Genomic DNA, 24,665 nt, shown 5'->3' with positions numbered 1-24,665 from the left:
CCATGCTTATAATCTCAGAGCTCAGGAGGCTGAGGCAGGGGGATTGTTCAGCTTTAAACCAGCCTGATCTGCACAGTTGAGACCTTGTTTTGAAACAAAAACGAACAACCTAAAATCAAAGGAAACCCCAGTTAGCCCTTTAAGCTCGGAGAAAAATCAAAACAGAGGGAAGCGCTGAGGCTCAGGGAAGGGAGGGTGATGGCTGAGATGATGAGAGGTAATCCAGGTCAACTCAAAAAGCAGCTCTTAAGCCTTCTGGGCACCAGGCTGAGGACTCTGCCTCACACAGGCTCTGTCTTAGGGGGCCTGTGGCCCAGGGGGTGAGAGTCAGGGAAGCTCCACCCAGCACCACGAGGGTACGGATCAGGGGCAGACCACGAGTAAGAACTTTCTGGGAAAGTAGCATCTGGTCTGGGTTTTGAAGGACGTAGAGGAGTTGAGGAAACTGACCAGAGAGTGGGGAACTGGTGTCCATGTGACATGGGGAGGTTGTATTGGCTCCCACTTTTGCCAAGATTGAAATCGGCACCCAGTCTGTGCTCCAGAGACCGGGCAGCATGGCGGACTTCTGAGCTGAGGTGGGAGAGAGGACTCAGTTTCCCAGCTCTCTCCTGGCTCCAGGGCCTCCATCCAACCCCTCCCCCTTTTATTCCATCAGCAAGCGATCAGGGCCCCTCAGCCCCTCAGCAAATATCTTCTCTTCCTGTGCGGCTTAGACCCAGGCATGAAGGGGTTGTCCAACACCGACTCACAACAATGGTTACCTGCCTTGCACGGAATTAGAAACCCCGGGGGAAGTTTGGGCTTTTATTGGTGACAAGTGGTGGACACTGGGGATTCTGAACACAGCAAGCAACTCGTGGGTCCAAGGCTGTGAGCTTGACAGGTATAAGAACTCTCCGGGGGAGCCAGGCGAAGGCCCTGGGCAGCGGTTTGCTGGCCGGAGCCTAGTAACTGGCTCTGAGTGTGGCGGAGAGCAGAGAAGTAGGTTGAAATCTCTTTGCGGCGTGAAAGACGTCCTTCAGCCGTGTCAAGCTCCAGCTGTGGCTCCGAAGCGCAGGCTGAGGGAACGGTCCACTCTCCAGAGCTGGTTAGTGCTGACTCCAGCTCCATACACCTCCAGGGTTGTAAGGGTGTGGTTGCTAAGTCAGTGGGTACCCAGCCCTCCTTCGGTCCTGGTTTCTGCTCCAGGGGGACAAGCAGATGGCCAGGGTGGGCAATCCTTCTCTGGTCTGCCTGAGATTCTGACCTACATTCTAGCTTCCACATGGTGACAGCGTGCTGTGACTTGGACATACTTCATCCCATGCTCAGGGCCGGGTGAGACCACCTATGGGGTGGAGGCTAGGGGCAGGATGGGCTGGGCTGCCCAGGGATAAGGGGAAGGCCTCTCCCACTATACCCTTAGTTCATCTGTGGGACAAACCAGCCAGCTGTCCCCAGTCAAGGGGTGGGGCGTGCAGGGAATGTGAAGTGAGGTGCTTGAAGGCTCGCTCAGTGGCCAAGGGCTCCAGACCACCCACACCTCAACCTACCTGTGATGCTGTGTCTCTGGGCCTTAGCTCATCTGGCGTTGTCCCTCCCTCACTCCCTGAGAAAAGCCCTGGTCTAAATGGCTTGGCTCCAACATGGCCTTCAGTCTGCTTGATCTTTCTCAGGTTCATTTATCAATCAGAGAGAACACTTTTTCTTTTCTTTTCTTTTGTCTTTAGTAGAATACTTTATTGTCATGTAAATGTTTTTTGTTTAAAAAATTAAAATGCTTATTTTATTATGCCTTATGTATTTATATGCTTGGAGGGGGCATCCATAGAAACCAGAAGGGGGTGCGTGGCCCTCTGGAGCTGGAGTTACAGGAAGTGGTGAGCAGCCCTGTGTGGGTGCTGAAACTTGAACTCAGGGCCTCTGGAAAGGCGGGGAGTACTCTTTCTAGTTGAGCCATCTCCTCTGCCCTTGTTTTCTTTTTCAAGCAATATATCTGATAGAAGAATCTATACAGCCTGGTTTACAAAGCGAGTCCAAGACAGCCAAGGCTACATGGAGAAACCCTGCCTCAAAAACCAAAAGAAAGAAAGAAAAAGGAAGAAAAAAAAAGGAAGAAAAATAAAATAAAATAGTAACAGAATTCCTAGGTGCCATAACACAAATTCCACAATGGTTGACATTTGACCTAATTCGATTTATCATCTTATCGTTTTCTTTCCCACTTTTTCTATGTGCATGTTCATGACCTGCGCGAGCACACATTACACATCATAGGCACTTTCTTAACTGCTTGTTGAAGGGCAGCTGTTGAAATAAGGCTTCATCGCCAATGATTTAGCATGCTTCGTTGAAACAAGGTGTTCTTTTACCTAGTTACAATGTAATTATCAAATATCAGGAACTCGCCATTGGTGCTTTATAAGCCACAGATCTCAGTTTTATGAATCAATTATCTCATTGACATCCTTTAGAACGCTCAGCTGCTCGGACCTTGTAGGATGGTCCCTAGGGTTAAATGAGATGCTCTTGACAGGGAGGAGCCTGTTTGGGACACTGTTGACATTACTGCTACCCTCCCTGTCACCCTCATCCTTCCCCAAGGTCCCCACCGGGCCTGTGGGCACTCCTAAGACCCAGAGAGGACTGTGGTCACATCCGTGTCCCCTACAGGACGTCACACTCCTGAGGGTGGGGAGTGAGTTTCATTCCTCTCTGGGTCCCCAGCTCAGCACAACTCCAGGCCTCACGCCTGTGGCCCCAGCCCTTCACAGGTATCCTGGCTCCTCATCTGGCTTCCACTTCCACTGTCACCATCTTACCCCCAAACAAGCCCCTGCCCCTTCCTCGCACACCAATGGCCCCACTGTTCTGGAGTGATCCGGGCATGAAGCTTGTGAGTCATTCTTGACTCAGCCAACTCCTCACCCCCATGGCTGCTCATCAGCCACTACGGTTTTTTCCTTCAGGCCATTGTTCATATCCACCAACCCCTTCTAAGGGCCCGGTCCCCTCTTTCTTGGGCTCTGTTTGGTCTGAAGTCTGAATGCTTCTGTCCACTCTAAATGTCCAGCCCCAGCAGAGCTCCAGGGGGGCCGTGCCAGAGAACCCTCCAGAAAACACACAGGAAGTGACTTAATATCCTAGAGTCCCCCAACCTCTTAGCAAGAAGCCCTGCTGCACCCCGACTGGGGCTTAGGAGAGGTTGGGGACACTGGCTACTGTGATTGGGTTTATGTGGTTTGTTTGTTTGTTTGTTTTGAGACAGGGTTTCTCTGTGAAGTCTTGGCTGTCCTGGACTCACTTCTGTAGACCAGACTGTCCTCAGACTCACAGAGATCCTCCTGCCTCTGCTTCCTGAGTGCTGGGATTACAAGCATATGCCATCACTGCCCAGCTCAACACATTGGGTTTTGACCTTTCAAGAATTATCCTGACCTCCCAAAGACACCTGCCCACCATCACCCATTGCCACCACTCATGTGTTCTGCTCACCTCCACTGGGTCCTGCCCTCCGTCAGACACGGGGCAGGGACCCAGTCAGATGATGTCACACACTGACACCATTCCCCACCACACACACACACACACACACACACACACACACACACACACGACAGCAGGTGTCACCCTGGGGTCTGGTGTTTGGCAGAGGACAGTGGGGCTGAGCCTTGAAGAATGAGCAAGATTCTGTCTGGAGCCAGACTTGATTGGGGAAGGTGGTGGGCAGAGTTAGCAGGGGCTTGGAAGTGTTTAGGGATGGTGGAGCCGGGAGAGGTCGCCAAGCTGGGGGACGGTGGAGCAGGACTGAGAAGGGTGTATGGATGAAGGGGCTTCTGATTAGAGTTCTGTGTCCTCAGGGACCCTTCTTGTCATCCATAATTCCTGTCTCCTAACTGGGGTCAGCTTCTCCAAATCTGGGATTTGGGGGAGCAGCAGGATGCAGGCTCAGCACTTGCCATTTTGCACAACTCCGCAAAAGAAAGGACATGACTTGTCTGTCTCTGGGAGAAGCCAGGTGAGGCATTTTTCTGAGTCTAGAGGCTTGGGGGTAAGGAAAGAAGGGACTCAAGCCCTGTGCCCCAACTTCTTTTGGGGAGGACGGGTTGGGTGATAGGCCTAGCTCCTCGGAATCCTGGGAAAGAGCCACAGTGCCCACGGGGCCTCGCCAAAGCAAACCAGGCTGTTCTGGCTCTGCCTCCCTGTGCCGGGAGGGTGAAGCGAGGTGGGGCAGAGGGGGGGGGTAGAGGGTGGCTGGGTGGGTGTCTGGCCCCGGGGAACGGGAGGAACCGGGTGGCGGATTTGTGTTTCCACTTGATTTCCTCGGTTGTTTTCCAAACGTGGTAGCGGTATCCTGAGGGGCGGGGTGGAGGCGGAGAAGCCACCGGAAGGCGCCATAGCCCCGCTGCTGCCTGCCCTCCATGTGACTTGGCTGACGACAGTACTGCGTGGAAGGGCCTAGAGGCTTCCGTCCTGGGCTGCTGGACAAGTGGGTGACGTTGACTAAGGCACTGGGCCCACACAGGCCGCACCCCGCGTGATCCGTTGTCTCCAAGCAGGCTGCCCCATTTGGGTTGATCCTTTGATCCTGTGAGTTAAGGAGTGACCCTGCAGTGGCTGACTCCCGGTCTCAGTGTCTTCCTGGGGTCCAGATACCTAAACAGGCCTGGGGCACACACAGCTGCCTCTGTCTCCCTGGCTTCCTCTTCCTGCCCCTCCTGCTCCCTTACCTCCTCTTTGTGGGTCCACCATTCTGGATCTTGCTACCCGCCCCACCTGGGCTTCCCATTCCAGCTGGTGTCTTCCTTGTCTTCTTGGGCTCCGTGCTCTGTCACTGCCTCAACGGTGGCCTTGCCCTTTCCACTCACCTCTGCTTCACCTGACCTCTCTCTCCTCAAGATCTACCCACACTGCCTGGTTGAGGAGTGGCCTACCAATCCCAGCCTTTGTGAGGCTCTCAGCCTCTTCTCTGAGTGATGGGATTGTTATAGAAGAACCAGTGAGACACATACACATGCACACACACACACACACACACACACACACACGCAAGCACACTCGGATGCAGTTGGTGAGAGAGAAGTGCCTGGGACAGGTTGGGTAGTGGAGACTGGGAAGGGCTCAAGGAGGCTGGCCTCTCTCTTAATCCTAGTCACAGCCCTCACTTTTACAGCATCCTGGGACATTTGTCTGAGACTCAGTTTTTCCCTCTGGGGAAAAAAAAATAAATGAGCGTAATAGTCCTTTGTGATGGAAGAGCCTGGTTTCCTGGAGAGGTCAGGCCTGTGGAGCTCACAACAGTGAATCAGGATAAATCACAGAAACTCGGATCTCGTCCTCCCGGAGAAGCAGAGGCCACAGGGCAAGTCAGGGTTTTAACAAACTAAAAAGCACACTGAATTATTTACTTACTTGCTTATTGAGATAGTGCCTCACTATGGGGCCAGAACTGGCTTGGAATTCTCTGGTCTCAAACTCATAGAGATCCACCTGCCTCCACCTCCAGAGTGTGGGATTAAAGGTGTGCTCCTTTAATCACACCTGGCTGGCTCATTTATTTTTAGTATGAACTTTAGTATGAATTTTTAGCATCGGGCTCTGTAACTAAATTGAAGTTAATAACTAATTAAACTTTTTTTTTTTTTTTTTGGTGCTTCCTACATGCCAGACCAGGGCTTAACTGAGGAGCCAGCCTCATCCCTGAAGCTTATTGTTTTGCTGGACAGTCCATAAGAAAGGTGTCAATGCGATCTCCATTCCACGGATGAGAAAATAAAGACCTGGAGAGGTCAGGGCTCGCTTCAAGGAATGTTTTAGTGAAAGAGTTTACATGAGAATTACATTAAGAGGCTTCTTGCTACCTGGTCCTCCCTCTGCCACTGTGAGTCTTCCCCTCCTTCCCTAGTCTCTGCTGTCCACCCCCCACCCCCTAAAATAGCCTTATCCGCTGCTCTTCTTTGTCCACCTCTCAATGCTTCCTGCTCGGCCTGTGGCAGGAGTCCGCCTGCTGCCTTGCTTTGTGAATTGCGCACATGCCTAGACCCCATCTACTCTTTCCATCCATAGCCTTCCTGGCACTGGGCTTTTGTCTTGACACCATCCTAGGGGCTTGGAGTGGCTCCGGCAGACAAGGATGCCAAGTCCTGGGGCTGCCCAAGGGCCCACAGCATGTCACAACTTATGGCCTCAGGCCCTCTGACTTATGGTAGGGGCCCTGCTTTCTGCTTCTGATGCCCAGCCCTCACAGCCGTGTCTCAGTAAGTTGGGTAGGTAGAGCTGATATTTCCAGCTGAGTAATCTCCCTCTGCCCTCCGAGGAGAGAATTCATATTCTCTCTCTCTCTGTGTGTGTCTGAGACAGGGTCTCATTATGTAGTTGTGGCTGTCCTGGAACTTACTGTGTAGACCAGGCTGGCCTTGAACTCGGATCCGCCTGCCTCTGCTTCCCCAAGTGCTGGGCCTAAATGTGTGTGCTACCACCACACATTTGAATTCTCTTTTTCAATGTACCCACAAACCCTCTGAGTGGGTGTGGCTGCAGACATAGGAAAGTGAAGCTTCAGGAGACCAGCAGCCAGCCTGAGATTGAGTGGAGGCCCAGCCTGCAGGCTCTGCTTTCGAGGGCCATTTGTGGTAAGGCGTGCCGCAGCGAGATGTGCATGCATGTGTGTGAACGTGTGTGTGTGTGTGTGCATGTGTGTGTACGTGTGTGTGTGTGTGTGTGCATGTGTGTGAACGTGTGTGTGTGTGTGTGTGTGTGTGCATGTGTGTGTAGTGTGCAGGGGCCAGTCACCCACCACCAGTGAGTTCTCCCAGCACACCTCTCTAGTGGGGAAAAAGATCCCACTCTTGGCACTTGGTAGGTATTACATAAACATTAACTGCAAGCCATTGGATGATGGAGGGACAGCCAACGAGGACGAGGGGCCTGTGCAGGGCGTCTCCAAAGGTATAGCAAAGTCCTTTGAGGTCTCTCAGACTCTGTTTAAGACTTCCTGTGAAGCTTTACCCTGAGACAGCCAGAGACCTAGTTTCAGTGCAGCCCACATCAGCCCCCGCTCCAAGCTGGGGTGGGTCCCTGTCACCTTCCCTTCCTTTAGCCTTCACAGCTGGGCTCCTGACTCTAAGTGTTTCCCCTCCGCTCCATCTCCCTGGCTCGCTCTGCTCCAGCCCCACTGGCCTCCTGCCTGTTCCTAAGCTCAGCAACAGATTCTGTTGATCTGTCTAGAACATTCTTCTTTGAAATATTCTTCCTTCAGAATCTTAGTCCAATGTCACATTCCAGCAGGGGTGCCCGTCTCTTCCCTCCTCTCCTCTCCTTCCTCCTCTGCACTCTCTTCCTTCTCTTCTACCTTCTTCTTGACACTGGCATCTGGCACTAACTCCGTAGCCCAGGCTAACTTTGAACTTGAGACCCTCCTACCTTGGCCTTGGAGTACTGGGATCACAGGCGCATGCTAGCTCGCCTGCAGAGATTCTCTTTCTCATGTGACCCCCTCCTGTCTCTCCCTTCCTTTACTTTCCATCACAGCTTAAGACACCCTGATGTTAGCTCACAGGGTTGTTAATTGTCCATCTCTTCCCAACGAACATTAGATTTGCAAGGGCGAAGGCAGTCCATTTGTCCACGACTACAGCTCCAAGGCTGGAACAGTGCAGAGGGCACAGCCAGTGCTCGACCAGTGTTTGAGGAAGGAAGGGAGGGAGAAAGACGACTGAAGGGAGGAGTGGAAATGGAGGAAGAAGGCTAAGAGAAAAGGGAGGAAGGGAGAGGAAGGAAAAGAACCTTCTGGTGCCCCTTGCTTTGTTACCAGACCTGCCTTCTAGAAGTCTGGGCATTTGTATGCAGAAGGTGGGGTAGGAGGAGAAAGCTGGGCTGGGAATCAAGAAAATCAATTAGATTCGAAGAACTTTCTGTAAGGCAAAACGGCACAAGGATGAGAGGCACTTTGTCAAAAAGATGTTTCCTGTCAGCAAGAGGAAGTCCGGAAGCCCAACAGCCTTGGAACTGGGCGGGACCAGCCACGAGGCCTGAACCCAGAAGATGTGAGGAATCAGGGGGTTCCCCAGAGGTTGGGGGCAAGTGAGGGCCTGGAACTTGAAGGCCCTCATGGCTCATCCGGCCAGGCCTAGGCAGGTAGAAGCCCGTCTGTGGCTCGTCCCCAGGCCAGAGGCTGCTGGGATTTGGCCAAGCGGCCATGTTGAGAGTCTCGTCCTGACTCTACAAAGCAGGGCCGGGAGACAGGAAGTCCCACTGCTCTCTAGCCCCCGTAGGCCCCTCCAGCTCTTGCCTCTCCCCACCTCCCCCAGTGGCCTCAGGCCTCTGTGCCCGCGCCCATGGGGTTAAATCTCTCCCTGTCTCTCTCTGCTCCAAGTTGTTTTCCAAGCGAGGCAGAGAATGGTTCTCTTGTTACCAACATGGCTTCTGGGCATTGGGTAATGCGCTCCCTCTTCTCCCTGCCCCGCGCCACAAAGGGACCTTTTGTTCCTCTCCCGGCCCCTCTCTCTGGCTCTTCTCTGCCCCCCACCCACCCCAACTCCCTCCTCCCCACGCCTCCTGCCCTACTCCGCATGCACCCCTGGGCTGCGACGAGTGACCGTGGCCTGGCCGTGGTGCCCTCCCTCTTCCGAGGCGCCTCGGGAGGAGAAAGGGCCTTGGCGGCCGCGGCGGCCATCTTGAAAACTGCCCTTGCCTTCCGTCCGCGGCTTCTCGGAGGCTGCCAGGACTGGGGATGCTACTGCAGGAGAGCCCCGGGCCCCCGTTAATGTCCTGTGGCCTACTTTCTGTCTCCAGGCCGACACAGGACCTTCCTGTCCCAAACTCCCGGCCAGCCATTTCACCTAATCTACACAGCCGCCACCTGAGGCGAGGAAGTTGCTGTCCCTGGAGGTGGAGACTCAGAGGGTAAATGTCGGGGTCAAGGCCTCTGTGAACGGGCGTCTCCCAGCAGACCCCTCCGGAGAGACCCCCGTGAACACGTCCCGAACCCACGAGAACACTGAATCTGGCCTCCAGTGAGGGCCGACACCATTTTCACCGGAACTTTGCAGAATGACACAGACTGTGTCCCCGGAATGGGATGTCAGGAAGCCAGCCAGACAATGAAGTGTCTGCTCCCTGGGGAGTTTTTGCCACCGTCCCCTCCCACAGCCACCCTGCGAAGCAGACAGGGAAGGGCTGATGATATCATGTTTTTAAATGAGGAAACTGAGTCACAGAAGAGCAGCACAAATCGGGTCTTGGAGCTCAACCCACTGAGGACAGCTCACTTACTCTGATTTCCGGGGCTACTGCCTCCCCCACCGCAAAAGGGCCCAGAGCCTGGAAGGATGGATGGATGGACAGAAATATTTAGGCAGATCCCAGCCACCTATCTGTATCTGTCTAGAATCACGGAAGTCACCACTCTGAGGATACTGGCTCAGCCACCAGAACGCTTGGTGACCCCATCTTACCCACCCACCCGTGTGGACAGAGTATCCACACTGCAGGCTGGGAGTGTGTGCAACTCATCTCTGTCCGTCTTGTCTGTCTCCACTCTGCTGGGTTCGCATCCCTGGGAGACAGACGCTGAGCGAGCTTGAGGACTCGGTGGTGGATGGTGAGGCCCGGTGGGAGAGTAAGAAGAGACCTTGAGTCGAACAACTCGCCCCGACTGTCCCTCAAAGAGGAGAGATGAGTTTTCGGATGCTCCAAGTCAGGGTGCCTGGACACACTGAGGCCTCCTGTTTCTGGAAGCTGAACGGGAAAGGCTTCCTGGAGGAGGTGACCCAAGATTAGATCCAAGTGAAGGTTTAGAGGTCAGAAACAAGGAAGAGCCGGCCAGCACTGGGGAGAGGCAAGGAGGAGATGGTGAATGGTGTGTGGGAGTGAGGGGTCCCCACAGCACCTGCCTGCTGTAGTGGAATGTGGCAGGAAAAATGAGGCAGTGGGCAGTGAGGGTGCCGTGTGGATCCCGAGGGCAGAGGAGCACTTCCAGAGTTATTTATTATTTTTGAGACAGAGTCTCTCTATATAGCCATGGCTGCCCTGGAACTCTATATAGACCAGGCTGGCCCCCAATTCACAGAGACCCTCTTGCCGCTGCCTCCTGTGTTGGGATTAAAGGTGTGCTGACCACTGGATCTAACTACTCACTGAGCCAGATTCGTTTTGTGTTCTAGAAAGATCTCTGCCCTGTAGGCCAGGTCTGTGCCAGCCTGGCTTACTGTTGGCACTCTGGCACCTGGACCCGTGCCCAGCATATAGCAAAGGTTCTAAATCAGTGCGTGGGGGCAGGCAGCATCCATTGAGGCGGTGGCTCTCTCCAGCTGTGGCACCAGGGCCTCAGTTTCTTCGTGGATAAAATGGGGCGACAGTGCCTGCCTTGTGGGTGTGCTGCAGTGGTTGGAGAAACGTGGAGGCATACCTCCATGTCCTGTGCATGGCCAGCACCCCAAGACTGGTGTGGGGTGTTCTTTGCGGAATGTGGAGGCAGGGATGCTATTCAGGGTCACTCAGCTATTCAGGTGACAGAGGTCATGACAACAGTGGTGATCGCCAAGGCTTTAAGCACTTTCTGTATTCCCCAGAACAAGCCACAAGAAAGAAGGGGTTGCTCTCCCTGTCCCGTCATCCAGGAAAGGAGGCTCAAGGAGGACCTCTGACTTGCCCAAAGTACCTCCACCCCTCAGTGGTGGATGGGAACTCACCGATGCCATTTCATACCACCATGGGCATGGATGTGACATGAAGATACAGTGCAGACCAGTGGACCAGTGGGGGGGGGGGGCAGGCACAGGACAGGGAATGTACCAACGCCCCACCTTTTCTGCTTCTGGTAGAGAGAAGATAGCAGGGCCTAGCAAGGCAGAACGGTTTGAGTACAATGAGTATGTGAGGAGATGCTATGAGGTCTGAGGTCTCACAGAGCAAGCATGGGGCTGGGGAAAGAGTGGGAAAAGATGAAGGCCCTCCCGTCCTAGAGCAAGGCCAGGGAGCTGTGTGGGAAGGTTGCAGGTTCCCTGGGGCATGGGAAGAGGAGGGAAGGGGGACGCCGCTGGCTTGCCCCACTGCTACCCAGGGGTCATAGAGGTCAGGTGGCCGGCAGGGTGGCCTGGAAAGACAGGAGACAGGGCTGCAGAGAGAAGGGCCTGGTCGGTGGACCTTCCCCAGATCAGAGATGGGTATATTTGGGACTTGTCGATAGTGTCTGGGGGGCAGCACCAGCTAGCTCCATTGGGCACAGGAGGGGGATATGAGAGCACAGTCTAAGGGCATTGTTCTCTGCAGGGTGAAAGGAGGGATGGGGAAGGAGAGATACTCATGGTGTTGGGGGGGAGGGCCTGACGATGGAGTGGTTTGAATGGGAGGAGATTCCCCAGCAGGCAGGAGCCATTTGTTGGTGGGAGAGGGGAGCCAACTACAGTTGGAGGTGGGGTGCATAGAGCTTGGGGTGCCCTGAGAACTGGTGTCTTCGGGTCTAGAGAGGGCAGGAGTGGCTAAGCTGTCTTTTTCTTCTTGGTGCTGGCCACATGCCTGGCCTGTGTCAGGACATCGGTGAGCCTGTCCTACACCTCACCTCAGGTGCCTCACCTGGTGCTGGGTGGCCGTCCTCACCCCACAGTGTGGGTATGAAGGGGAGCAAGGGCTAGGCAGCTCCAGAGGGATTGGGTGGTCCCCGGCCACTTCCCTCCGTGTGAACCCTCCCGCTTTTCCCCGGCAGGGCTGCAGAGCTGCCCTCTGCCAGAACGCGGTGCCAAGCACAGAGCAGGACCTCAAGCATGTTTGCCCTGTACTTGTCTGCTCTTGGCAGAGTTCAAAGCCCTGTCCCTTGATGACCCACGAGGCCACCTTACCCAGCATGACTGCTCCTGTGAGGGAGACAGAACCTGGGAGGGGGTCCTTGTTCTCCCTACGGAAACCAGACACTTCGTCCTCAGGGAACGCCCATGTGGCCCCCAGACCACTCACCGACGTCAATCATCCTTGCTGCTCAGTTCCCTGGACTGGAGCATCGGGATGGGAAGCAGGCCAAGGTGCACAGGGGCAGGAGGGTCTAGGACTGGGGTGGGGGTGGGGATAGTTGTTGAGTTAGCCTGCCTTGTCTGAACTTTCGCAGGTCCCTTTCACGAGGGGCTGTAGGGTCGCCCTCTGACCCTGCCCACAACTGTGAGGTGGGGCTGCTTCCCGAAGGACCCTGTGCCCGTCCAGCGTGTGGGTGACTTGGCCGCACTTGCCAGTGCTCCATTAAAGAGGAGGTGTCCCTACACACCCGAGTTCAAAGATGCCACTGCAGAGTGTGTTAGTAACAGAAGCTGCCTGTGACTTTCGAGTTCGGGAGCAGAGGACGGGAACTGGAGGCAGATCACCTTCACATAGCAGAACGCAATGTGGTGGTAAAACTGACGTTCATGCTGGGCTTGAAAGATGGGGGAGCGTCTATGGTGAAAAGCTCGTGTGCCAATCCAGGAGAAGCAGCTATATATGTGCGCTCAGAGAACTTCTGCCAGGAGCAGTGAGGTGGGACCCAGCGGTGTGCTCTGCGTGAACTCACTGCACGCAACCACGCGTAGAAAGAAAACTGGGTTTAACAAAGTGTGGAGGGGGTGCTGGGGAGATGGCTCAGTGGTTAAGGGCACTGTCTGCTCTTCCAACCACCCGGGGCCAATTCCCAGCGCCCACACGGCAGCTCACAACTGCCTGCAACGCCCATTCCAGGGATCTGACACCTTCACCCTAGTGCACATAAAATAAAATAATAAATTATAGAAAAAGAAAGAAAACTGGAGGGGCGGAGGGGAGATGGCTCAGTCGGTAAAGTGCTTGGTGTGCAAGCATGAGGATTTGAGTTGGAGTCCCAGAACACACATGAAAACGCCGGGCGTGATATCACGTGCTTGCAACCCCCGGCGCTAGAGACGTGAGCACAGCTGGACCTCAGCTCGTGGGAAGCCAGCCTAGAGATCTTGTCGGCTTCTGGGAAAGTGGACACACCCAAGGACTGCCACTGGAGGTGTCCCCCGGCCTCCACACGCGCGTATGCGTGCATTGCCAAGGGAAGGTAGGGGACTGCACAAACGTGCTCACACGCACTTTAAAAATTTTAAAAATTTTAAAACATTTTAGGACATTTTAAAAATGCAGCAGAGGGCTGGGGAGATGGCTCAGTGATTATTTGCTGCTCTTGCAGAGAGAAGCAGGGTTTGGTTCCCAGCACCTAGGTTGGGCGTCTCACAACCACCTGTTACTCCAGCTCTGGGGGATCTGAACCCCCTCTTCTGGCCTCCGTGGACACCCGCTTGCACATGTGTAAACACACACACACATAAATAAAAATCTTTTTTAAAATTAAAAATCTGGAAAGACAACAGAAAAAAAGTTGAACCTCAGTTATTCTTGAGAGGGTAGAACTTAGTAAACTTTTCATTTACTGACTTTTTTTCTTTTGAGGCAGGATTTCACTATGTAGCTCTCCTAGTCAGCCTGGAACTCTACGTAGACCAGACCGGCCTTGACCTCTTAGCAACCCTCCTGCCTCTGCACCCTGCGTGCTAGGATTACAGTGCTATGCCACTACACTCAGCTGAGTTTATTTTTTAATCACATCTTAGTCTGTGCGTATGTGGGTGGGTATGAATGAGCGTGCATATGTGAGCCTCACTCCCAGCCTGTGCCTTGAGCGTTTCCACTTCTTTGTTTCCCTGGCACTGGCATATGTGATAGGAAGTCACAGGACCTGGTCATGTTCCTGACCGTGGAAGTCATACCTCAGTTTCCCTAAGGGCTGGGCATTTTCAGATCAATTTTGAAGGCCCAGTTGTCCAGAAGATAGACATGTCTGGTGTGGGACAGCTAAGTGTGTGTGTGTGTGTGTGTGTGTGTGTGTGTGTGTGTGTTGGCTGAGGATGGGGACGGGCCGAGGCTGGATGAGTCCTTGGCTAGCTCCCTCATCAGACCCTGGTTCCTGGCACATCTCTGAACCCCGTGGTGGTGGGAACTGGTACCTGAAAGGTGGAGGGTCTCAGCAAAGCAGACCCCACCAAGAGAGATGGCCTGGTGTCCCCACAGTGTATAGTGAGCTGATGGCAATTAAAGGCCAGCAAGGACTCCTCCCTCCGAGGAGGATGGATGGGAAAGGGGAGGGGGTTCCCTGGGGCTACAAATGCTTAGATGTTGCCACTGACAAGCTGAGCTGTCCACAGCCCTGAGCACAATGCTGTCATTAACCCCTGACCCTGGCCCCTACTTAGCCACTTCCTCTGCAGGAGGAGGGAGGGCCGGATTCCACCATGATGCTCATTTCAGTGAGGTTTGGGGGTCACAGCTCTGTAGGCTCCTCTAGAGCTCTGTAGCTCCGTAGCTGCTCCGGGCTTGAGCGGGAGAGAGTATGTCACACTTTGGCCCCTTCAGGGGCAGTCATGGGCCAAGCGCTTCAAGCCAGAGCAGCATGAAAGGAGAGAATGGAGAAAGCCAAAGACAGAGACAGACAGACAGGGAGGCTGTAGAGAGAGGCCACTCTTGTGCCCTCCACAGCATGTACAAAGGCATGCAGGAAGCAAGGCTGTCATGAAATGAGATGATCAGTCCCGATCAGGCATGAACACTCTAAAATAAGGTCTCGGCAACACACACCTGGCCAGGCAGAAGGGCGCATTACACACCCTGGGAACGTGAGGCTGGCTTAATGCTTGGAATCTGTCAACACAATTCTTCACTGAATGAATGAATTCAGGAGACAGTCTGACGGCCATCTCAGCCCTGGCCACACATTTCAGAAACTCCCTGGGATGAACTGTCTCAGACCAGGGGCCTGGGAGTGGGGAAGGAGCCTGCGAGCTGAGAAAGATCATGGCTGAGACCCGTTAGACATGGTTTCCAACAGGGCGACAGACCCATGCCTTTCAATCAGTCTCCTCCGGTTGAACTCAGCCAAGTGTCTGCTCATGCTGTGTCCAAGCTTCCAGCCAAGGAGGCAGTTGGCCCATACAGTAAACTGCCAGAACAAAACAAAATGCGGGGATCGGAAAGGAGGATGCAAGCTGACATTACCGAACCAAAGCTGCCTACACAGAAACCCAAAAGAGCCCATAGGCAAATGGCTGGAGCTGAAATTTACCCAAGATACGCATCCATTAAAGCAATAGGAAAGGCTAACTGCTGGATGGCTGTGGCGGGCTCGGCACGGAAAAGCTCCTGTTTCCGAGGCTGACCCGAGTTTAACCACCAGAATCTGAATGGTAGAACTTACCCTTTGACCTCTACGCCTGCCCCTCCCCCGACACACACACACACACACACACACACACACACACACACACACACACGGCGGTTTTTAAAAATTACGTGTCTGAGTGTTCTGCTCGCATGTATGAATATGTATCAAGCATGTGCCTGGTGCCCCTCAGAGGCCGGAAGAGGGGGGTTGGGTCCCATGGGACTGGACTTACAGATGGTTGTGTGTGGCTGTGAGGGGTCGGGAACCTGAACTCTAGTAACCACTGGCTCACCTCTCCATCCTGCTAATTTTTTTTTTTTTTTCAAAGACAGGTTTTGTGGTGCACAGCTGTAAACTCAAGAGGAAGAAGCAGAGGGCTGGAGTCACGTGTGGCTCTGGGGCTAAGAACACTGGCCGCTCCCAGGTTTGATTCCTAGCACCGACGTGGGACCTTACGACTGTCTGTAACTTCAGTCCCAGGGGATCCAATGCCCCCTTTGGCCTCTGTGGACACTGCGCAGACACATAACATATAAGCAAGCAAAACACCCGAATACATATGATTTTAAATGAAGAGGGGGATAAAAAAAACAACCAAGAGGCAGAAGCATGAGGACTGTTACTAAAGTTCTAGATCTCCTGGTAGACATAGTTAATCCCTGGCCAGTCTGAGCTATATAATAGCACAAATCAAAACAATGAAAGCACGAACTTCAGCTATCGCATAGATGATATTTGGAAATATACTCAATGAAGGAAGCCAGCTCCAAAGGGTCACTCATTATTCCAAGCCCGTGAAATTCCACAATAGGTAAAGCACGAGGCCACTGGCAGAGATAGGCAGCGGCAACTGTGGAAAGCAGGACTGGGGGGTGCATGTAGGTGGGTAAATGGTTTTTTCGGGGGAGGGTATGGCAAAAATATTTTGGAATTGAACCGTGGTGATGGCTGTACAAGCTTGCAAAGGCCCTCATAGCACTGGATGGATGCACTGGACATTGAAAGGGATGGTGTGTGTGTGTGTGTGTGTGGATCGCATCTGAATTTAAAAATAATGGCATGTAACATCAGAGGCTACAGAATAAAATTCCCTTCCTTCTGTTCTTCCTTTCCTCTTTTCTTCCTTCCCTCCCTTCCTCCCTCCTTCCTTGTTTTTGAAACAGGATCTTAATAGGTAACCCTGGCTGTCCTGGAACTCACAAAGATCCTCCTGTCTCTACCTCCCGAGTGTTGGGATTAAAGATGTGAGTCACCATAGTTGGCTTTTTTAAAATCGGCTTTTATTAGGTGTCTAGACTGACTTCAAACTCATGATCCTCCTGCCTCAGCCTCCTGAAGATGAGGATTACAGGTTTGTCAGCCTAGCTAGCTCTAAAGAATATGATTAAAAAAAGAAAAAAAACCTTCCACTTATAACAACACAATTTAGGGCTGGTGAGATGGCTTAGAGGTTAAGAGCACTGGCTGCTCTTCCAAAGGTCCTGAGTTCAATTCCCAGCAACCACATGGCGGCTCACAACCATCTATAATAAGATCTGGCGCCCTCTGCTGGTGTACAGGTCTTCATGCAGGCAGAACACTATAAATAATAAATAAATCTTTTAAAAGAAGGTAACACAATTTAATATAATTTAAAAAATCATAGTGTTAGTGAAATTGCTTGGTGGTTTCTTAAAAAAAAAAATTTAAAACATAGCCAGGTGGTGCTGGTGCACGCCTTTAATCCCAGCACTTGGGAGGCAGAGGCAGGTAGATCTCTGTGAGTTTGAGGCCAGCCTGGTTGACAGTGAGTTCCAGGACAGCCAAGGCTACACAGAGAAACCCTGGCTCAAAAAACAAACAAATAAATAAATACATGGGGCTGGTGAGATGGTTCAGTAGATAACAGTGCTTATCACACAAACCTGAGAAGCTGAAAGTAATCCCTGGATCCCACAGTGGGAGAGAGCGCTCTTCCTTAAGGCCGTTCCCAGCCTCCATGAATGAGCCTGCACACACATGCGCACAGGTGCACACACACACCCACACGTACGTGCACACAGACACACAGTAAATAAAAACTGTATTTACAGCAGGGCCCAGCAACAACTTCCCAGAACCACAGAGCAGGTTGTAACAATTGTCAGGAAGGTTAGCTGGAGCAGTTAGGAAGTGAAGTCTGGCGTGGCGCCTTCGATGCCAGAGCTTGAGGAAGCAGAAGCAGACAGATCTCTGTGTGTTCCAGGCTAACTGGACTACCCCGAGGAGATAGCTGATCAGCAAAGAGCTTGCTGTGCCCAGGTGTGATTCCCAGAACCCAAGTGAAAAACAGTGACAGCAAACCAGCCAGCCGGACTTGATGCTGGGACAGAGAGGCAGGAGCTCACTGCTTCGTCACACCGCCAAGTTCCCAGGCAGTGACAGACTCTGTCTTTTTTTTTTTTTTTTTTTTTTTTTTTTTAGCTTTTTTTATTTTATTTTATTTTTTTTTTATCAGTTACATTTTATTAACTCTGTATCCCAGCCGTGTCCCGATCCCTCATTCCCTCCCAGTCCCTCCCTCCCTCTCTCCCTCATCTCCACCGTGCCCCTTTCCAAGTCCACTGATGGGGGGGACCTCCTCCCCATTCATCTGATCCTGTTTTATCAGGTATCTTCAGGACTGGCTGCAAAGCCCTCCTCTGTGGCCTAACAGGACTGCTCCTCCCTTCGGGGGTGGGGAGACCAAAGAGCCAGTCATCGAGTTCCTGTTAGAAATAGTCCCTGTTCCCCTCACTTTGGGAAACCAATTGGTTACTGAGCTACCACAGGCTACATCTGAGTGGAGGTTCTAGGTTATGTCCATACATGGTCCTTGGTTGAATGTCAGTCTCAGAAAAGACCCTGTGCCCAGATATATTTGGTCCTTGTGGAGCTCCTATCCTTTCCCCATCAGACTAACTCCCCTTCTTTCTTATGATTCCCTGTACTCTGCCAAAGGTTTGGTCATGAGTCTTTGCTTTGAAAACACTGCTAGTTAGAGTCTTTCAGATGCGCTCAGTAGACTCCTGTCATACGTTCAATGCACATCCCATCTGTCTTTCTAAATGAGGACAGACTCTGTCTTAAAGGCCAAAGAATATGGTGCCTGCAGAATGGCACCCAAGGCTGTGTGCCCCCCCACACCACACACACACACACACACACACCACCTACATACATACCCCCAGCGCACACACATGCACACACACCCTTGAACTAATACACACCTGCACACATACATACTCCTACACACACACACACACACACACACACACACACACACACACAAGCAAATTAGTTTCCTCATGCCAGGATGCCACGGAGTGCTAGTCAGCAACAATGAAAAGCAGAGCCGATACACCAGTCACTCCATTCACAGCCTGGTGAAGCTCAAGAGAGTAAGGTGGAAGGGAGGGTTGGCCGGAAACAGGACACGAGTGGCTTCTTCGGTGCCACACTTCCCACTGACAGTGGTAACGGGCACATCATGGCGGATGGGAGCTGTGGAGCGCTGCCAGTGAATCACACTGAGGGGTCTTTGTGGGAATGGGGCTTGCCTGGGTTCTGGCTGCGTGGATGGTTGCCTGCCTACCTACCTGCCAGGGACGGGTTGCAGAGTCCCACGCCTCGTGCACGGAGAACACCAAGCTCTGAGTCAGGCGTGGGCGGGACCCCAGCCCTGGCTGTGTGACCAGGCTCTCTGGATATGCAAATTTGAGGGAAGAGTGGATAGGACACAGGGACTCCTCCACGATTCCTGTGACATCTTATGGGTCTATGATTACCTAAAGATTGAAATTTAGGGAAAATATTGCTAGACAACCTTGAGGATTTCCTTCAAAATAGGGGAAACTCGGGGCTGTGGCTCTGTCGGGAGAACATTCCCAGTTGCCCGGCATGCCATCCCTCGAGCCACGTGAATCTGTCATCAAAGGACTGGCAGGTGGTGGTAGGAGGTTATCCTGGGCTACATGGAGGGTTCTGGAACAGTCTGACCTATGTCAGACTGACCTCGTCGTCAGAAAGCGGGAGACGGCTCGGTGTGAGAGCTCGCACTGTCCTTGCCCGGGACTTGAGTTTGGCTCTCGCCCCTGGGCTGAGCAGAAGGGTCTGAGACCCCAGTTCCAGGAGCTCCGATGCAGCTACACTCGTGTGCACACACTGACCCCATGTTTGTAGTTAAATATAAAAGCAAAATGGCATTGGTGGCCGTATAGGGGAGAGACACGAAGCTGACAGGACTGACTGAAAACAGAGAGGGTAAAGAGGGGTCATTGGTGAAACCTAGTTTTTGTTTTGTTTTGTTTTGTTTGTTTTTTGAGACAGGGTTTTTCTGTGTAGCCTAGACAGGTAGGCACCACCATGCCTGGCTTTTTTTTTTTCTTTAAGTTTTGCATGTTTGAGATGTTCATTAAGAATCAACAGACGGTGGGTGATGGTGGTACATGCCTTTAGTCCCATCACTTGCGAGGCAGAGGCAGGTGGATCTCTGTGAGTTCCAGGCCAGCCTGGTCTACAGAGTGAGTTCCAGAACACCCAGACCTATACAGAGAAACCCTGCCTTTGGGGGAAAAAAAAAGTGAAAGACACCCAAATCAATGCCCAGAGGCAGCTGACTTACTAGGAGAGTCACCTCCATTCAGCTCAGCACAATCAACCTTAAGAACCAGAAAGAGCCCCAGACATCCCACAGAGGAGTGGGGCCTTGCCAGCCAGGCACTGTTAGCCAAGGGTGCCAGTTCAAGCCAGTGGGCTCCCTGGAGCACAGCTGGACCCCTATAGCACAAGGTGTCCCCAGGGGACACTGCAGGACACGGACCAGGAGTTCTTCACGCGAGTGTCCAGTCTCCTGGGGTCGTTCTTGGAGCCTTCTTGAGTTGCTGCCCTCACCCAGAGCATCCCAAGCCTGTACGTCACCCTTGAGGTCACAGGCCCAAGGTCTTCCGGCTTCAGTCCTAGGCTCTTTCTAAAAGCGGACCCCAAGCCAGACAGCTGATTCAGAAGCTCTGGGTGCATGGCCGGGTGTCCAGCATCCGCATGGGCAATAACTTTCCATTGGAATTTGGAAGAGGGAGGGAGGGAGGAGGGAAAAAAAGAGGGTGAAGGAGGAGGAGGAGGGACGGAGGGACTGTCTGAGATCCTCAGTGGCCTGTAGGGTTGGGGAACAATCAAACACTGTCTCATTCCTCCCCAGCCCCCCTGGGCTGCCCCTGGCTTTCATCACTGACCTAACCCAGAGGGTAGCACTCTGCGGGGCCAGGGGGCAGGGGAAGGTCAGAGGTCAGCCTTTGCATGCTGAGCTGGGGCCAGGAATAGAGCCACTTAGGGAGTGGTTGGGGGGAACTCCAGGCCCCTCTGAGGTAGACCTCTCTACTGCCAGCCTAGTCAGATGACTGAAGGCGATGGTTGCCCTAAATCCCAAAGTGGTGGGATTCGGAGTTACTTGTTCATCCGTCAGATCTGTGTGGAGTGTTGGCTGCCGCCGTGCTAGGAGTTGGAGGGTGATTTGAACCGGCCAGGCTCCAGGCTCCGGGAGTTTGCAATATGGTAGAAGGTAGACTGATCAGCAGACACACACACAACCACAAACTGCCACGAGCAAAATCGTGGTCCTGCTGGCCTCCTGACTTTATCACCCCAGAAGGTGCTGGGGTGCACGTGCCGCAGGCTCCGACTGTCCCCGTCACTGTATGTCCTCTTGGTTGGGCTTGGTGAGCGCTCAATAAATATTTATAAAGTGAACTTAGGAATGAGCGAGTGGGTCACACCCACTCCTGACTTCCTGTGGCCTTGAATGCCAGGGACAGGTCAAAGGGTGAGGAGTGTAGGCCTCATGCTAGGTCTCAGTGGCAGCTGAGGAGGGTGGGGAGGGCCAGGCATAGCCTGGCATTCAGATGACCAGCCTCACCCATTGTCCACTCACTGCAGACTCAGGCTCTGCAGTCAGCCCTGAGTCAGCAGGCTGTGACCCCGGTGGTGGCAATTTTGGCACCCTTAGGAGGTAGTGCTGAAGTCAGCCACCAGGTGGCAGCACTTCCTTAGGAAAAGGATGTGTGAAGGCAAGGGGATAAGGGGGGATTGATTCTGACGCTAGGAACCACGGAGCCCCAATTGTGGCGGACCCAGGCCCAGAAAGGGGATGCAGCTTGCACAAGGTCCCAAGCTTTCAGTGACAGGGCTAGGATAGAGTATCTGGAGATAATGGGGAGCAGTGGACTTGTACAGAGGGGAATGAGCTGGAAGGCAGGGTCTGGGCTCAGGGAACAACCTGAAAAGAGTGATTATCCTCATTCTATTTCAAATACCAGGATCGCAGCTGCCCTTGAGGAGCCTAGAAACCTCTCCGAGGTCCCCACTGAAAGCTCTGCCTCTGGGGACACTGGTGGAGCTGGGGTTCACTCTGTGCTCCCAGGAAACAAGAGCGCAGCCTGGCCTTCCAGGGGCCATTCCCAGCTGTCCAGCTCTCCCGCCATATGGATGCTCTGAGGTCAGACAGCGTGTCCCCACAGCTTGCCTCCGGAAACCTTTACCCTCCTCCCTTCTTCTGCTGGCACAGAGCACTTCTTGCAGGCCAGAGAGCCCCTTCCTCCAGGAAGCTTGCCCTGGTTACCCGGACCCATACAGCGCCTTGCTCTCCAGGGATGGGGTGCCCTGAACAGAACTGCCCGGTGTTTAGACACTGCGTTCTGGGCCCCAGATGTCTTCAGACACCACCCACAGAATGGTGCCAGGGCGGCCTGCAGGATCTCTCTTTCCGGGGCTTCTCTCTGCAGGTCTGAGTAGGAGCCCAGGGATCCGCATTCAGAACACTTCCCGGCTGAGGCAGGAGGCAGGAGGCAGGAGAACTGTAAGGCCCTTTGAGGGCACTGCCAGCCCTGCCCTTCAGAGACGGTGGTTTTTCTGTGAAGCAACAATGAACCCCCTGCCTTCTGTGTGACAGAAAGCAATCACACAACACACCCACATCTCATGTCCCTTTACTGGCTTTCTTGGGAGGACCTCCGCTCTGCAGGCAGCGGCAGAAAAATGGCGATTGTCTAAGGTGACATGGTGGTCTAAGGTGACATGGTGGGGCTTAGACGTGCGCTGTTCATCTAGGGGCCTGGAAAGGTGAATTTTATGCTAATTCTGGGCTGGGGGGGCGGAGAATCTGCTTCACTGAGCCCAGTGCAGCACCAACATCAGCCTCTGAGTCCAGCATTATGGAGGCAACTTGGGCCACTGCTGCTGTCCCTGTCGCCTCTCCTGGAAGATGTCCAGCCTTCTGAATCCCTTGTGGCCACTCCAATCCTCTCCTCCAGGTCCCATAGAGGACCATGTCAATTTCCACAAGCATTTTACTCCTGGCCAGATGTGTGCTTGGCTCTGGGGCAGATCTAAGGGCGGGGCAGGCCTTTCTGCCACTGCAAGGACAAGTGCTTGCTTTGCCGTTAGAAAAACAAAGGCCCCCGCCTGCCCTCCTGGCTCAGCCGGAACTGGGTCCTGTGCTGAGGGGGCTGACAGAAGAGCCCTCACACTTAGAGCACAGTGCGAGTCACATTTCATCCAGGTCTTGGCTACAAACTCTCCAGTTTTCACTCCTGTTTGTCACGATGACACCTGCTGAGGGGTTCCTAGCACCTGTGAAAGAAGGGAACCCCGAGGGTTATCAAGTCAGTGTAGGAACCCAGGAAGGGGAGGGGGGAAGCATTTTTTAATTAGTTAAGACATGAGCTCTGATGATTATTATCATCGCCATTATCATTTTTCAGTGCTGGCAGTTACACCTGGCGCCTCACCCAGATTAAGTCCTTTACCACTAAATCACATGGACAGATTTCCAAGCCCCATTATAAAGGGAAAGAAAGCGGTGCTGGCCCACACCTTTAATCCCAGTACTGGGAAGGCAGAGGCAGGCGGATCTCTGAGTTTCAGGCCAGCCTGGTCTACAGAGAGATTTCCATGATGGGCAGGACTTCACAGAAAAACCCTGTCTCAAAAAACAGGAGTGGGGGAAAACTATCTAGAAAAAGAACAAGAACATAAGTCAATCCTGCAGAATTGGCTCAGGGGTCACAATGCCATAGGACAACACATGACACATCAGATGATCAATGATCCACTCAGATTACAACTGTTTCCAGAACTCGGAAAAAAAGAGCAAGATTGGTGAGCTGGGACAGTCTGGAAAGGCTTCCTGAGCCCCGTGGGGAATAAAGCAGGAGAGCAGCCAGGGCATTTGCGTTTAACTAAGGAAAATGGTCTGGTTCAGCTTGGGGGTGGGGGATGGGGTTAGTGGTTTACAAAACTCTCTCACCCGGTGCTCTCACTCTTGAGCTTAACAAACACCTTAGCAAACACTGGATGGGGTCATGTTCCTCCTTCTACAGGAACCTGAGCCTCAGAGTAAGCAGGTGACTCTCCCCAAATTCCCTGCTACAAAATGGCAGAGCCTGAGTACGAACTAGGGTTGTGTGGGGGAAGAAAAACGGAGGAAGCTCCACATCACATGGGCAAACAGCATGGAGAAAGGTGGAAGGCAGGAGATCAGCTTCTATACAGTGAAACCAATCCCTGCCATGACCACAGCAATGAAGGGACAGTGCTTCACAGAGCTGCTGGCACACACAGCTGGCAGCGCTTATTCTGCTCTCGCAAGGTGAGGCTGAACTAGGATTTCTGACAACTGATCTGAGCTGCACAGCAGTGGGCACAGGGGAAGGTGGTTGCCATGGTGGCATTCAACACACCTGCTGAGACAGCTCAGCTCTCTTGCAGGGCTTGGGAGGGCTTCCATAGGATGTGTGGATAATCTTCCTGCACCCCTGTGGAGGGCTCTGGGAATACCAAGGCCAGCATATATCAGTCCCTGAGACTGAAAGACAGCAGTTTGGTTCAACTCCATAGCCAGCACTGGTCCAGACTTTTTTTTTTCTTTCTTTTTCGGATTTTGCAAGCCAGGGTTTCTCTCTGCAGCCCTGTCTGTCCTGGAACTCACTCTGTAGACCAGGCTGGCCCTGAACTCACAGAGATCTGTCTGCCTCTGCCTGGCAAGTGCCGGGATTAAAAAGGTGTGCCACCACCACCTGGCCTTGGTTCAAACTTTTGAGAGTCTGACTCTGAGTAGTTTCTTTTGGGCGTATTTAAGCACAGCACAATTTGGTAAAAGTTTCCTGGTTATGAGTAACTTGATAACGTGTCCATCAACGCTCAAGACGTGACCACATCGAAACTCTTTGTAAAGTACAAGTGACAGCTTCCATAAAGACTGGTGCTGTAGATTAACTGAGAAAGCAGGCTCAAGACAATGGTCGGGGAGAATCCGGTGTGGTCGTGACCATACCGATAAGTGCAAAGGTCACCAAGCTATTAACCACACCTGCTTGCTCCCAGGCTTCTGGGCAGAAAACGGGCTCTACACTTCTCCCTTCAGATGACAACCCTGTGTGTTTAAAATTCCCGGTTGGACCTCCGTGCCTCCTACACACCCTGGGCCCCAGCTGAGGAA

General features: G+C 53.0%; 1 long non-coding RNA gene across 1 annotated transcript in view; it reads left to right on the top strand.

Annotated features, from left to right (window-relative positions):
- Nucleotides 1-15,489, top strand: part of LOC110541858 (uncharacterized) — a 50,375-nt gene extending 34,886 nt beyond the window's left edge. Inside the window, exon 3 of the long non-coding RNA XR_009593652.1 lies at nucleotides 8,776-15,489. This is a non-coding gene — a long non-coding RNA (uncharacterized LOC110541858). The remainder of the gene's footprint in view (nucleotides 1-8,775) is intronic.
- The last annotated feature ends 9,176 nt before the right edge of the window (nucleotides 15,490-24,665 follow it).

Source organism: Meriones unguiculatus, chromosome 8 (assembly GCF_030254825.1).
Source record: "Meriones unguiculatus strain TT.TT164.6M chromosome 8, Bangor_MerUng_6.1, whole genome shotgun sequence".
NCBI lineage: Eukaryota > Metazoa > Chordata > Mammalia > Rodentia > Muridae > Meriones > Meriones unguiculatus.
Note: the sequence above shows the minus strand (reverse complement) of the source record. Positions and strands in the feature narration are given on the sequence as shown.